The sequence below is a fragment of the Phasianus colchicus genome, chromosome Z (assembly GCF_987193195.1).
Source record: "Phasianus colchicus chromosome Z, bPhaCol1.hap1.1, whole genome shotgun sequence".
NCBI lineage: Eukaryota > Metazoa > Chordata > Aves > Galliformes > Phasianidae > Phasianus > Phasianus colchicus.
In genome coordinates, this window is record NC_143476.1 from 1,152,325 (window position 1) to 1,167,816 (window position 15,492).

General features: G+C 40.0%; 1 protein-coding gene and 1 long non-coding RNA gene across 8 annotated transcripts in view; one reads left to right on the forward strand and one right to left on the reverse strand.

Annotated features, from left to right (window-relative positions):
- Window positions 1–2,294, forward strand: part of LOC149912156 (uncharacterized) — a 28,878-nt gene extending 26,584 nt beyond the window's left edge. For all 7 annotated transcript variants that reach the window (XR_016461703.1, XR_016461706.1, XR_016461707.1 and 4 more), the window contains one exon: window positions 88–2,294. This is a non-coding gene — a long non-coding RNA (uncharacterized LOC149912156). The remainder of the gene's footprint in view (window positions 1–87) is intronic.
- Window positions 1–15,492, reverse strand: part of LOC116239474 (rho GTPase-activating protein 32-like) — a 124,493-nt gene that overhangs the window by 59,994 nt on the left and 49,007 nt on the right. The window lies entirely within an intron of this gene.

A 15,492-nucleotide genomic window follows, 5' to 3' on the forward strand; every position in this document is an offset into this window, starting at 1 on the left:
TGGCAGCAGGCGACGTAGGGTGTTCAGGTATTCAGCAAGTATTCTTGTCCAAAAAAGCCTCATGGCCTTGCTATGTTCTGCCCTCAGAATGAATGTATACCTGTTCTGCAAAGTGGAAGGCTGCACGGGAGTTCTCAAACAACTTTACAAGTGTGATTTGTCAAGGACAAAAGCCACCAATCCCCAAGAAGCTGATGAAGGAGTGGGAAGTTCATTCTATTGCTTTGTCTCTGTCTGAATTGCACCTGTTCTGTTTATATCCAAAACTGTGCTGAATCTTACAGATATTGCTGTCTTACACAGGGTATGAGGACTCTGGGGAGCCAGATTTGCTATGTTATGATCCCACAGATGGAAAAAATTCTGCCAATTTATTTAAATAAGAGCCATAATTCACTACATCTTTATTCTAGGAAACCAAACTTTGTGTGATAGTAAGTTTTCAAAAGCACTAAAAATATATTTCAGCTATTTTTTATGTTACCAGTTGTGTAGACTTCCTATTTATTGTTTCTTTTGATACTATTGGGAAGGAACCAGTCTTTATCTCTTGGTTGTCCTGAACTTTGAGCTGCAGGGAGCCGGGGCAGTACCTTCTTAATTTGTATATACACATTCCAGTCCATGGGTGAATGCTCTGTAACAGTCTGAACAATTACTAAAGGGAACAGAAGTGATTTCTGTCACATAGAATACAGTCTGACATTGCTGACTTAGTGTCTTTCAGAAGCATTGTCTACAGAGTCTTTCCTGACCAGTGACTGGGATCCCTGCCTCATTTGTAATGTTATCCTTGCTTCTTATATGCCAGTACTGTGGGGATTTTGGAGATGCAGAAATGTTATTTAGTCATGCACCAGCAGACTAAACTCAAGTCACCACAAAGTGACCCAGATCCTTAGAGTGGTACCTAAATTTGTCATTTAATAGCAGATGTTTGGACATGGTAGGAGTAATAAGGGTGTCTTTGACAATCTGGGCAGTTTTGGTAGGGTTTCCTTCTCCAGAGAGACTTCTCCTATCTTTTTGTATCTTCTCTGGGAATGAGCTCTGCATAAGCCTAAATGGAGTTAGTCTAGTTCCAAAGGGGAAATAGGAAAATGTTGCCTTTTATACATAGTCTAGCTCTTAATACTTGCAAGAATACAGGAAGAATTTCTAAGTATTTCAAGAATCCATGAAGGAAAAGGAAGCAATCCAAATTTATCTGCTGTCAGAATATCAGCCAATAACAGAAAGTCTTTGTGCCTACATTTTCCTACCTCTGAGTCTCTAACCTATTGAGAAGAGTAGTGATACAGCTTGAAACATCATCTTAGGAACAAGGTCTAACTGGAGATTAAACTGAGGATGTTATCAAGATGAAACTGAGCAATAGATGGGGCTGTGCACAGCCTGAACTGGGGGTGGGGCAGCCCTGTCCACAGCAGGGGTTGGGGCTGGGTGGGCTTTGAGGTCTCCTCCAATCCAAACCATTCTGATTCTATGATTCCAGCATCTCTACTAATCTCTACTCTAATTCAGGGATTTCCAGTAGTGGAAGTGTAACAGCAGAACTTCCTCTGTCTATTCTGTGATTATAAGCTCCTGTCACATGTGCCCAGGGTTTCCAGGCTCTCTCTCCTGCAACTGTGGGACTGGGAGACTGGATTTGGCAGGGCACGCAGCAAAATTCCTGTCTGTATGCCAGCATCGATGGGAACAAGGGATATAGCTGTTACAGCTGCATAAGATTAAATAAACAAGCGAAAAAAACAGCTACAAAGCTATTTCTGTGCCAGATAAATGTCACATTTATTTTTTATTACTTTATGACTTACTATCCTATCTCCCTACAGTATAAAATAAATATCCCTGTGGACCTGTGAATCAGCCTCGCCCTTATTTTAATACAGGGGTTTGTATTTATGTTTGTGAGTATAATAACTTGTCCTCGACTGAAGGAGCTCTGTGATTTTTCTTGCTCTTTGTTAAATTTATTTTTGAGAGGTACACTTGCTGCTATTTTGATACTTACATTTTTTTTTAGCATTGTGCTGAATTCAACCTGATAGCAGTGAGAGCCCTAGGCAGAAAATACCTATTTTATGATTGTATGGTAGGCTTATGACACCTGAGTAAAATTTACTAATTTGCTATTGCTAGTGTCATACACTGCTACAACTGAGCAAAAGTACTTTAGATGTTCATTGTGCATTCTTATTAATAAGACTTTCTTGCCTCTGAGCCCTTGCAAATCCAAAGTTGATCAGTAGGAGATAAAAGGAAATATCAGAAAGGGATATTCTTAGGCAAGTGCTATGAGATTATAGGAATTTTTCTCACTAGGAAAACAGACCATACATTTGGCATATTACTAGGTTTTTTTCCCTATGTTCAAAAGTTTTTATGAAAAATAATCAAAATAAGACTGAAGACAAACAGCAAGAAAAGTACTCTTCTTTTCCAGTGGGGATAGTTCAGCTTTTGATTATCACTTTTCAAATACTGTTAGCCATGAGAAAGCTATGGAGAAAACAGAGTCTGATGACTACGTGCAGTGATTAATGTAATTGCCTGCAGAACTAGGCCCCAGATATGTCTCCTATTTTCATCTCATGGGCACTGTTGGTTTAGGAAAGCTATCAGATGTGTGGGTTTCTCATCCAGGTGTGTATTAGAACCACAAAATTATATAGGATGTAAAGGACCTCTGGAGGTCATTTAATAACCTGTTCAAAATCAGGTACAGGCTAGAGCTGGGTGCCGAAGGCTTAACCAGTCAAGCTCTGAGTATCTTCAAGGATGGAGGTCTCACAACCTTTATGAAAGAACCTGTTCTGGATTTTGACTACAATGTTTGTAACAAGTTTTTTTTCTAATATCCAATCATAATTCCTCTTCTTGCAAGCAGTGTCTGTTGTCCTTTGTCTTTTTCTCTATGAATCTTCAAGAAGTGATGAGTCTTGTTCTTCTAGCCTCCCACTAGCCAATTGAAGATATGGTCTGGCCTCCTTCCCATCCCAGCACTGAACAAACACAGTTCTGTCAACCTCTCCCACATGTTTCTGTAGACAATGGCATAAAAAATAAAAGAAAGGGATGTTGGAAATTTGCGGTAGAAAGGAGAAAGGTCATTGATGGGCTGCCCAATATTAGATCAGATATATCCTTAACATATATTAACTTGTATCCTTGACACTAAAAATGTCAATATGTGTTGAGTGCAGGTTTAATTTTTCATTTGTTAAAAGTCTGTAGGAAAGAGAAGGGCTCTTCAGCCACAGTGCAGCCCAATGGAATATAGATTTTCATGTCTCCTGGTATGTGTTCATATCTTCCAGGTTCCCACAATCACAGTGCTTTATGTATCAATGTTGCACTGCAAGCAGATAGCTGTTTTGATCTTCAGGCACAAATTGGAATATTTTTACCCTACATATTTTAAAATATTCCAAACAAATGATATTTATGTTTTGAATTATTCTCCCCACAGCCATCAGTCTACATATTTAAAATCTAACCTCTTCTTTTTTTTTTCCATTTCTCAATCTTCTAGATTCCTTTTCCCTCTTATTTTGTTAGAGACTACAATCTTTTCTATTTGAATAGAACTTGCAGCACACTATTGACTCTTTCATCAAGTTATGGAAGAAGTCAGTTGGGCAGTCTTTCCTGTACTCAACAAGAACATCCCTCTGCACTGTGCTGGTCTATCGTGACATCCTGCCAGCATTGCTCCTCTCTGCTTATAGCCCTTCACTGAGTTCATTATTGCTCTAACCTGCCATTCCATGCAAAACAAACTGCAGTACATTTCACTCTTCAAATAAACTATTAACCTGTGTTCTTAGAGAGTGTAAGAGATTATTATTTTGCATCATCATTGTCTCAAAGCTTGCTGAGGACACAGACGAACAAGTTCAGGCTGAATCCTGGTGGTGACTATCCCCGCTTCACGGCATTCTTGCTTTTTCCTAGCTTTTCTATCGCACTCCTTCCCTTCCCCGTCTCCCTTATTAGACTTATAATAAACTGGTTGGACTAACATATGAACCGTTGTTTCTTAATCTCACACCGGGTATACAGATATTAAAAGAACCTCAGCTCCCTCCTATAAATTGGAGCGTGACAGAGAGGGAAACTTTTCGACCTGTGTCCTACGATACAGATTGAGAATATTATTAGAAATGAGCTCAAAGAAGTGTAAGGAAATATCACCAAGAAGTTAGGAATTAATGTTAAAGCATTACATGTCCTCTCCAGATTGATGCAGCTATATCCCACTTAAAATGTCAGTGCATATGCAGACACCATCTTCAAAGAACTTCTAATATATGCATACATGTATATATAAAATTATGTTAATAAGATCAGCCATTTCTGTCTTTGCTCTGAATACTTTTGAGAAAGTGTAGGTGGTTTTCTGTAGTATGATACCTTTTCAGAATACCTTTTCAGATTAAGAGACTGTAAAAAGAGAACATTCACCAAAGATGTGCCATCAAATGATATCCAGACAAAACAGTGAATGACTGCATTTCTTTGTGCATGGTTACTTCTTTTCCCTGTTTTTCAAGATACCTTGCTGTTTGTTTAAAAATCCCACTAGAAGAGTTTTTCTGTTAAACAGACAGGAACAGCCATATTGGATTGGACAGAAGATGCCTTAGGGTTAAGTCTTTATTGTCTTTTGAGATAAGCCTTAAAGCAACCTTACAGCCAGTGTGCTATGCCACATGGACTCACTCACGCTCAGCCACAGGCACATCAATCACACATCAGTCTTTCAGGGACATGCAGGCAAACTCCGAGCATGCCTCTGGGTCCAGCTCTGCTCACTCATTTAGAACAGGCTTTGGGATCTAAAGATGTGTAAAGCAGTTGGTATCCCATCTCTTATGCAGTTGGGGGTTAGATGCTTCAAAGGAAGATTCCTGGCTATACTAATGGTGAAGAATTTTGAAATCAATTAGAATCATAGAATCATTGAATTATTTAGGTTGAAGGAGACCTTTGGATGCTATCTAATCCAATCTGTTGCTCAGAGAGGGTCTGATTATATCAGTTTCCTCAGGGAGGTTTCTAATTGAGTGTTCAACAACTCCAAGGCTGGCGATCCCAAAAACTGTCTGAACACGTTCCAGTGTTTGACTATCCTTATAATGAAAATATTTTCCTTATATCTAATTGGAATTTCCTGTGTTCCAAACTCTGCCCACAGCCTTTTTTCCCCCTGCTGTTCTGCACATCTATTAAGAATTTTGCTCAGCCTGGCTCCATCTGCTCTGAGTCTTCTGTTCAGGTACCAACTTGGTTGTTCCTCCTAATCTAGTGTTGTCTGCAGACTTGCTGAGAATGCATATTGTCCTGCCACTGGGGTTAACAATGAGGACATTAAACAGTATGAACTTCAGTGTCAGCCCCTGAAGGGTGCTGTAGTTTCTGGCTGCCAGTTGGACTTTGCACCGCTGATCACAACATTTTGCTATGTTGTTTTCGCAGGGACTGAACTGAGACTGACCAGCCTTTAAGTGACCTGGATCCTTACGCCTGCAATTCCTGAAGCTGGATGAAGACCTGCTGAAATGTTCTTGCCCTGAGGCTCCTGTGGTTAACATTTTATTCTTTATACGTAAGAACTTACAAACCTCATAGATAGTGTATCTAGACTTCCATTAAATAAAAAATGCTGCAGATTTCTTGGCTCTAAGAGTAAATTGGGTTAGCAAATTCATGGGTCTGAAACTATTCCTGTCGATTGTTGTTCCTGAATATGAGCCAGTACCAATTTTTAGATGTTCTACTTCTCACTAACACATCTTTATTAGGTTCTTTCAGAATCCCTTGCAATCTTCTCTGATCTTGCCAAATGAAATAATTTTCAACCATCTGCAAAATTAATTGACTGACTCACTGTTCACATTTTTTTTTCTCAGTGATTGTACTCATACAAAACACATGGGGTTCTATCAGACGTTGGTCCTATCATGTTCCCTGAGATGTTTTAAATGACTATTTTTATTTAAATTTTACAAGATTAACTTATATTGAAATAAAACTCTATGATCTGCGTTTCTCCAGTTCCCTACCTTTTCTTTTTTCCTTTCTTTTTTTTTAATAGCTGGAACAGTTGTTACCCTGCATGTCTCCAGTGGAGCTGCTGATTTTAACCAGAGATTGAATATTTTGATAACTGTTAAATCCTTTCTGTCTTCAGCATCTGCAGAGCTTTGGAGAGGTACCAGCTAGTCCTAGTGAGTTGTTGTTTGCCAGTTTGTGCCAGCCTCGTTTGCTGTACTTTTCATCTTCAGTCTCTGTTTGAGGCCCATCTTCATTACTTGAAATTACTGATCCTGGATTGGTGAATGAATACTTTTGTTGTGACATGGTGGGAAGGGATTATTCAAAGAATTCTTTAAGTTTATTTGCATTTTTGTTGTCTTTTAGTTCGTGGTCATCTTGGGCTTGGAGATAACTAATTCACTTCTGACTTCCTGCTTCTGTAATACCTAGAAAGTTTCATTGGGTTTGTTGTATCCCGTGCAGTTCTTCTCCAAATTCCTGCTTTGCTCTTCTATCTTCTTTTCTGCACACTGTCACTAATGATTTTCCCTTTCCTGTTGACTTCTCTTCTCTTGGGTCAGATTTCTTTCTTCTCAGTGAGATTAAGTGCACGGCAGTAGATTTTTAACTTTTTTTACTTATCTAGCTAACTTCCTCAGCTACTGGCTTATATTTCATATTAGTCTTTCTTAAGTATATATATATATACATAAGATTCATTGTATCATTTTTCCCACAAAGTAAAACTTCTAAGATACTTCTGTTACTGCACAAAAAAATCCAGCTTTAAATAATGTTTTGTGGAAAACCCAGCTAATCATGAAATCTTTAGCTGTCAAGAAACGTGTTGCTCAGTCCAGTAAAGCTACTTCTGTTAATTCAGGATTCTGTTAATTAAGCATTCACTTCATCAATGGAGACCACAGTGGAAATGTCAGGAGATGAGGAAGTGGGAGATTTTCCAGCAAGAAACGTTTAAAGCAGTAACCCTGAAGTCAGCTTTAACAGTAACTAGGGAACAAAAATTTCAAAGTGCTTGACAGTGGCCTTTAAGGTGAAGGATGAATACTGAGGGAGGAAGAAAGAAGCCACACTCGTGTAAAAACAGGTTTTAGATTTATAGGTTGCTACAGGCTACTAAAGGTGCTTATGTTCTTCAGTTTCTATAAATCTTTCTGTGTGAACTTGTTCATCCAGATGGAGACTCAGTGATGGTACTGATACTGCAACCTGCAGGGTAGAGTTGTTGATTACTTTCTTAAAGATTACTTGTGAAGTTTTGTTATAATTTCACAGAGATCCACATATATTCATGACTTTTAAGAGTGAAGAAACTTTTATTTATAGCTAGAAGATAATACTTTCTCAGCACCAACCCTCACATACCAGATTTATTTCTCTAGCTTTGTTATTCTTGGCGGCAACTGAAACCCACAAGAACTTCCTCTTCATAATCTGCAGCTTTCACTACCCTGCAGCAATTCTGAGTACTTAACAAGTACATTTCTAAACCAGACATAGAAAGGAGATGTATTTACGATAAAAAGAAATTGCCAAAGGAATTCTGAAAGCTAAGCAAGCTATCACTTTCTTTCTTTCCCCAGTTCCGTCACAGTATGATGAATCACAAATCAAGTTATCTTTTATTCTCTTGGAAAAGCTTCCAACCAAATCCTTGTTTAATGTCATAGGCAGTGTTTCAGCTGGGTTTTCTCAAGAGAGTAGCTGTATTTCATGAAATAATTAAATTCAAATTTGCTTGGTGGCCTAAAAGTCCTCAACTGGATTTCAAGCTTATAAACACAGTGGGAATAAAATGATTCCTGAGAAATGAGAACGGAGTCAAGCTGGGGATAAATACTCTAAATAGTAATCTCAGCCACAAATCCTGTTTCAGGAGCAGAGAGAATGCAGGCAAGGTGGTGATCCAGACTGACAAGACATGAAACTGCAGTACTGATTTATTAAGTCTAGCACAAGCTTGTTAATCAAAGTCAGTGAAAGAAAAAAGGAGTTGCTGGACTGAAGTGATAAAATCAGATACAAAATCTGATTTGCTAAAACAATCTGCAAGAGGCAAAATTTCATTGCAGGGAGCACGGTCACAAAAAGGTAGAGAGTCCTGTGCTCACTTGCACTGAAGCAAAAAGCTGTGTAACAGTGAGGGAGAAAATCAGTATCATATAGGAATAAACAAAAAGAGTATGTGCCAGCAGTAAGTCCTTTCATTCTGTTTGAACTCTAGGAAGCTGTGGGGACTGCACTGGGATCTGAATGCTAACTGCATTGCAACTCTTTTCAGGTTAAAGGTAAGGATCACCCCCAGACTCTGTCTGACTTTCCACTACATTCACATCAGTGCATATAAAAACAGTTATGCAAGATAAGAGCTCTGCCTGAATCATTGAAACATATAATCATTAAAAGGTTGGAAAAGACCACTAAGATCATCTGGTCCAACCATTCACCTACCACCAGTTAAACTATTCTTGGATATTCTATTTTAGGAAAGCCTCAGTCAATGTCTTGCTAGTTCATACTTGCCTTCTGCAACACTTTTTGAACAAACAGTTTAGTAATACATTCTGATGGGGGGACATAGCTCTGGTCTTTGGCACTATGTCTGACATTTTCCTTAACTTGCTAGCAATACCTTACTCCCCTCCCTTATACTTAATCTACCAAGCTTTCTCCCTGCTCTGATCCAAAGGATCACTGCATTTTCTGTTGTACGTGGCCCAAATCTTGGTCTTCAGCAAAATATGTATTTCTGTGTAGATGTTCACTGTTCCAATTGGTCTTTTCCATGGAAAGGATGACTAGGTTCAAGTGAAAACAGATTGTTGTAAAGTTTTTTTCTGTGCCATATTTTGTCCCATGGAAAGGATGGAATAATGCTGCTCCACTGCCACACTTGTACTGCTTTTGAGTTGTGTCAGGGAAGATATGCTGCCACAGTGAGACCCGGTGTGAAGGGCTCTTGCCAGTGCAGTGGCTGTTTCCTGAATGCAGTCCCTGTAAAGATGGGAAACAGATCTGACTGTCAGTTCTTTTTTCTGCTATTTTGTAACTGCTGGAACTTTTATTTTTTGATGCAGATGCTCTTACTAAAACCTCTGTCAGTTGCCATCCCTAGGGAAGTGGTGATACTTGGCTGAGAGTAGAAAAGGGAAACCTCAGTTAGAGAAAGCGAGAAGCCTGGGACAGGGAGCAGGGGGAGCACCCACCATAGATTTTCCTGCTGGAACCAGCAGGGAAAGGCTTCATGCACTTCTCTTTCTGCTCCCTCTTTGCTGAGTGGGAGGCAGAACACTTCTCCCCAGACATCCCCTGGTGCCTTCTGACATGTCCTGTGCGGCACCTCTGAAGCACACAGCAGTCCCTGCAGATGAGAGAGCTGTCCTTCCATGCTTTCCTGGGGACGTTCGAGCAGATTGCATTCTTCAGGGTGGTTACTTTTTGTCCTAATTAGCAAGAACAGCTTTACAAGGTTACTCAAACAGTGGTCTATCCAGAGGAAGTTGTGTAGCTTGTGACCTGATGGCACTGTGACTGACTCAAATGGGTTTTGAACGTTCAGATCTGGTATTATTGGCTTTTGTTGTCCAATACAGTTTCTTTTCAACATGGGCAGAGTGTTGAAATATTTCTTCAGTACACTGCATCTTTAACATCACACAGGCAAACAAGAGCCTCACAGCTCCTCCCTTCAAATTTGTGACAATTATTTAAATACCACAAGAAACATCACAAGAAGGATTGTATTTTTCTTTTCTTTTTTTTTTAAATATATATATTTTTTCTCTGTTTACAGCCTTTAAATTTATGGCTATGGTGGGTTGACTCCAAGTGGCAGCTAAGTCCCCACTCAGTTTCTCACTCCTTACCTGCAGTACTTGGGAGAAAAAATTGGAAGAGCAAGAGTAAGAACAGATTATGGTTCAAGACAAAGACAGTGTCTGTATCCCCAGCTTTTATGATTGAGCATGACGTCATATGATATGGAATTTTGTTCAGCTGGAGTCAGCTGTCCCTCCCAGCTTCTTTTGCAGCCACAGCATCCTCACTGGCAGGGCAGTATGGGAAGCTGAAAGTCCATGACTTGGTGTATGCACTGCTCAGCAGCAATCAAAACACTGCTGTGCTATCAACATTATTTTCATCCCAAATTCAGAACACAGAACCACCCCAACTGCTATAATAACTCTGTGCTACCTGAGACCAGAACACCTCCCAACCCCTTCCCTTCTCTCCAGCCTACTTTCAGTGGGGCCAGAAAGGGAAGAAACGACAAGGCCTATACACCGTGCAAGCACTGCTCAGCAAAAGCTGGAACACCGGTTTGTTATCACCACTCTCTTGGCCACCAATCTAAAGTAAAGCCCCAAAGGAACTATTACGAGCTCCAGACTAGCTGGACTCAGTTCAGTCTCTGCCCCTTTTTCCATGCCATTTACATCATGGTCAGTAATGCCCCACTATCTAATGCCTCTTTGTCAGCCACACCTCTCAACCTCACCTTCAGCACATCTACCCATTCCCTGTGTAACATCTGTAAAATGTACAGCAAATATCCACTGAGTTCATTCAACTCTGCCTGTCCATGCCCACCCCTGGGCCTTCCCTTGCCCAGGCCCAGGCCCCCACACCATCCTGGGGCTGTGGTCCCTTTCCCAGGAAGACAACAGCAGGCTGGGCTTCGGCCCTTCACAGCCCTGCCAGGTCAGCCCTTTGCCCAGCTGAGCCCACCTGTGGCCCAAACCCATCCCAACTTATGGGCCTGTCCCCCCCCAAGGAGACTCCACACCCAAGGTCTGCACCACTGTCCCTGACCGCCTTCCTGTGTTTGGGAACACAGGATGGGATCAGGTTGCCAGGGCCTGCCCTGAACTCCCCATGGGGACCCCCAACACTCTTGTCTTACAGGGTGCCCCTGGCCCATCTTCCCATGCTGTGTCACTGAGTGGCAGAGAACTCTTCCATCCTTTTAAAAAAATTGTTGTTGTTTTCAGCTTTTGTTTGTTTTTTACTTTCTGCATCCAAGCTGTGCTTCTTGCCCAAGCGTGAACCTTAGAGATGAATCTTTCAAAACAACGGAAAATAAAACCATACTCTACAGCAAAATTGTGTTTACACTTGTGAATATGTTGACAAAAAGGCCAACTTTCAAGAAAAAAAGAAATTCAAGGGAACACAAGAGGCACAGGAATAGTCTGTAGACAGAAATATGGCCTGCCCTTACGTATGAATGGGAAAATGCTTCTTCTAATATAATATGTAAATAATTATAGATGACGACCCCTAAGAAATATCTTACAAACAGTTGCTTTTCCAACACCTTCTATTTGGTTTGGTTCAGGTTGTTGTTTTTTATTCAGTTTTTATGTCTCCTGGGCTGGATCTTATTGCCTTCTCTGGGCTGAACATTTGAAACATATCATTAAAATATTCCTTCTGCTAGATCTTTGAGAGCGAGCACTCAACCTCTGCAAATCCCCATTAGTTCTATATTTTAAGTTGCTGTGGAAGTTTGTTCTGCCGTGTCACATGCACAGTGTGCAAAGTGCCAGTGTGAAGGGTCAGGCTGTGTCAGGTGGAATTCCCAGTCCGAACTGAACATTGCTCAATTTTCCCACTGCCCAGAAGCATTTTGAGAAATGACCTTTCAGTCATGCCTTTAAGCAGGAATCTTCAGACTGTCCGACTTGATCCACCAGCCCTCACAACATGAGTATATGAAAGTTGGGGCCAGGACTTTATTCCAAACTGCAGGATATTTTAGTACTGCTCATCAAGGCCCCTGGTTACTCTTACCAGTGTAGTGCACTCCATGTTCTTAGAGAACATACTTCTAAACAACTTAGCTGGCCGTTTCAGCATGTTCTGCTTCTCACATGAGTTAACCATTAAAGAAGGATGAACAAAGGACATTATCTTCCTACTGATGGCAAACAAATCCAAAGAGAATGATACGGTAGAATTGACAAAGCAGCATGAAGTAGAAAGAAAGAGAGCTCTGACATTGATGACTCAAAACCAGCAAATACTCCAAATTTCAAAGCCAGCATAATTTGAAAACTGTGATGAAATCATAGGAGTATGTTTAGCAAAAAATACTGTGATTACCTCTTTCTTGACAATCTGCTGCTTCATGGATACTTGATTGATATTATGTGCATTCATAGCAGTACATAGTTTGAGCAAATGAATTTCAAAGTACAAAGCTAAATGTTTTCATAATTCAGTATTTTAGGATGAACATAGTGCAGGTGTGACCTAGAAAATCAGTTCTCTAGAAACATAGTCCATTTCTTTTGTTACATTTTGGCTTATTGAAGGATACAGGTAAGATTGCATGTTTCAGTTATCACTGAAGCACATATTTTACATAAAATGTCTATTTAAGTTTAAAAAATATTTTCCTTTTTTTTTTTTTTTTTTTTCAATATTGAAAAGATATTATGCTGTTTTGTGGATTCTGGGCTATCATTTATTCACACTTTTATGTACCTCTGACTGCAATTCCTGCATGTATTAATTCTCTCTTTAGCAGCTTCATCTGCAGGAAAAAAAAATGGCAGCACAAGAGTTGTCCTATCTGCAGATTTTGCTCCTTGCAAATTCTGAAAAACATTTCAATACAGTTTTCCTTGTGCGACATCTAATACTGCTAAAAGCAGTGTTTTGTTCCCATTTCTAGAGATTTATTTACAGTATGAGGGAACCATCAGCTGCGCTTCCTATCTCTTGTAATTTTTGCTCCTTGATTGAAGTTGCTGTTACATGGCTTCTCCTGGAAGCTGTTAGCACTGTCTGTGGTCTCTACCAGCATCATGATTTGGAAGGTACGACATTTCTGGCTCAATGGAAAGAAAGTACATGTAGTAGATGTAGAAAGTCATGCTTCCATATTCTGACAGCGTTTGGTTACAGGACGGCAGCCCTTTGGCACTGTGCAGCTGGGTGTGATTTAGAAAGAAGTTTGCTGAGGCATCTCCAGACAGTGTGGGAAATTCAGTTCACAAAGGGCTTAGAAATGAAGGATGTATATTCCTGTGCCCTTTTTCTGTTGCTGTGCTTTTCCTTGGCAGTGTGAAAGTAGGAAACAGTAACGGAAGGAACAGAAACCTGCAGATGATGTTCTTGCAAACAAAGTACACTCATGTTACTCTTGAGATTTTCACCTTGCAGATCGCTGAGTAGAATTCAGGTGCTTATGCATGAATGGCTAGTACTGTTTTAGATGCCTTGGGACACCTGAAACATTCAGAAGCCTGCAAACATGCCGTGGATCCTACAGAAGATCTGTATCGTTGTGGAGAGAAAGTTACAGGCCAAGAGAAAAGCTGGGGAGGCTTAATTGGTGTTAGATGTCCTGTGCTTATTTGAAAGATTCCTGTCTACACTGCGTCTCAGGTGAGTGTCCTGTGTCTGAAAGGAGAGGGCAAAGAGTAGAGAAGGGAGGTTCACATGTGTGTATTGGTAGAAATGTTCTGTAGATTGTAGGTAAGTTGGCTCTTATCTTCACCATCACTGCTAATAAGAAAACTATTTTGCATTGTATAGCATTGTATGAGTGTGCCTTTCAGTGCATGGATTGTTCTTACCGTGTTTGCTCTGAGAACTTGCCCCTTGCTCTACAGCACTGGTGACGTGAAAGAGGGGAAGGTTGAGCTCATCACAGCACCAGTACTTTTTGTGAGAGCACTTATATAGTGTATGTTAGCCTCCAGAACTGCTGGATGTTCTTTCCCAGGTCAAGAGGTACTGCTTAAAATGGAGATTGCTTATGTTACCTGAAAGCAAGTAAACTGTGTTACAAATACTGATGAAATGATTTAATCTTCTTCATTCATACAAATACAATTAAACCACTTTTCTCCACTCTTCCCTCTAATCCTCACATTGACACAGAGTCAGAGGGACAGTTGTTATTCTGGGGTTTGCTATCTGATAGAACAAAAAAATAAAGGACTTATTCTTTACAGAATGGTTTATGGTCAGTGAAGCTCTGACTACCTGTTCTCTTTAGCTGTACTGTATTCTCATGTCAGGAATGAGAAAATACAAATTTGTCCATTTCATCTCTCTTTTGGGAACAAAAAAAGTTGTACCAATTTTTGTTTGGACACGTGCTAATTTTTCTTCCTGTCCTAGGACAGAATGGTTTGGAAATGGCTTTAAGAGAGTGCTTTGGAAACTGTTCCCAGCTAATGAAAGCTATTAAGTAGCCAGATCTAGCTCAAGGAGGATGGCTTTGGTAACCTGTGTAGAGCAACATGCTGGTTTTGCTTTGCAGTATAATTAGTCTCTGGATGAGGCACCCTGCTTTTATTTTAAAAGTAAAATATATGTGTGGTTCTTTCAAATCTTTCAAATAAGCACAGGACATCTAACACCAATAAAAAATATGTGTGGTTTATGAAAACCAAGCATCTGCCACAGAAACACTAAAATATGTACCTTAAAATATCTTCTGCTAATACACTGCTAAGTACATTAAACAAATTAACAACGATCCAAACGGACATTTTAACACTGAAATTATGGTTACCTGTCACTTAACTCATATATCTTCCTGCTAATTATACTCCTGATATACAGACCTTACTTGCTTTAAAAATATATCTTCCATGTTTCTGAATCATCTTTTCGTCTACTGACCACAAGACTTGCTTCACTCCCAGAATGAGCAGATCTCATACATTTTTCTTCTCAATTCTTTTCTTCTTAATTTCTTCTTAATTTCCTCCTTAATTGTATAGGATTGATTCCTCTTTATCATTGCTCAGTGATGTCTACCCTAGAAAAACGTAAGACCAGTTTGTCACCTGTCAGATGCTAGCAGAATAAGAGACACTGATTGATGGAATGATGACTTGAATCTCCCCACATATGCCGAAACTGCCTTAAATATTCTTTTGGCCGTGGTATTTACAGGAAAAAATGCTGGAATATGGCAATAAAGGAAATGAATATGAAGGGCAGACTGACTTTTCTGCTGGTGGTTTTTGCTACACAAAAAACTTAACTCCCAGGCGGTGACACCTTGTACTAATGAGAAGCACCGTTATCCAGTGCCTTTCTTAACAGCACATGAAGCTTACTTGAAGTTTCAGCTTTCTCTTCCCTACTAATTGAAACTAGAAAACACAACTAATGCATTTGATAATTAAACTGCCAAGTTACTTCATGGGAAACCGCTCACACCACTTCAGCTTGTGTTCAAATCAGCAACCAGCTGGAGAAACGTCGTGTCTTTTCATCATTCTGTTGTCAAGGGCAAGCTTGGAAAACAAACTGAAACATGCATGCTGGCTTTCTGTCACTGAATAGGCGGTAGCCGAAAAGTGAATGCTGACACGGACTTAAAGATTGGAGATCTTGAAAGTGAGGGAGGCAAGTTTTCCTAAGTTTTCATTAGAACTCTCTAATAAGGTAAGGCAA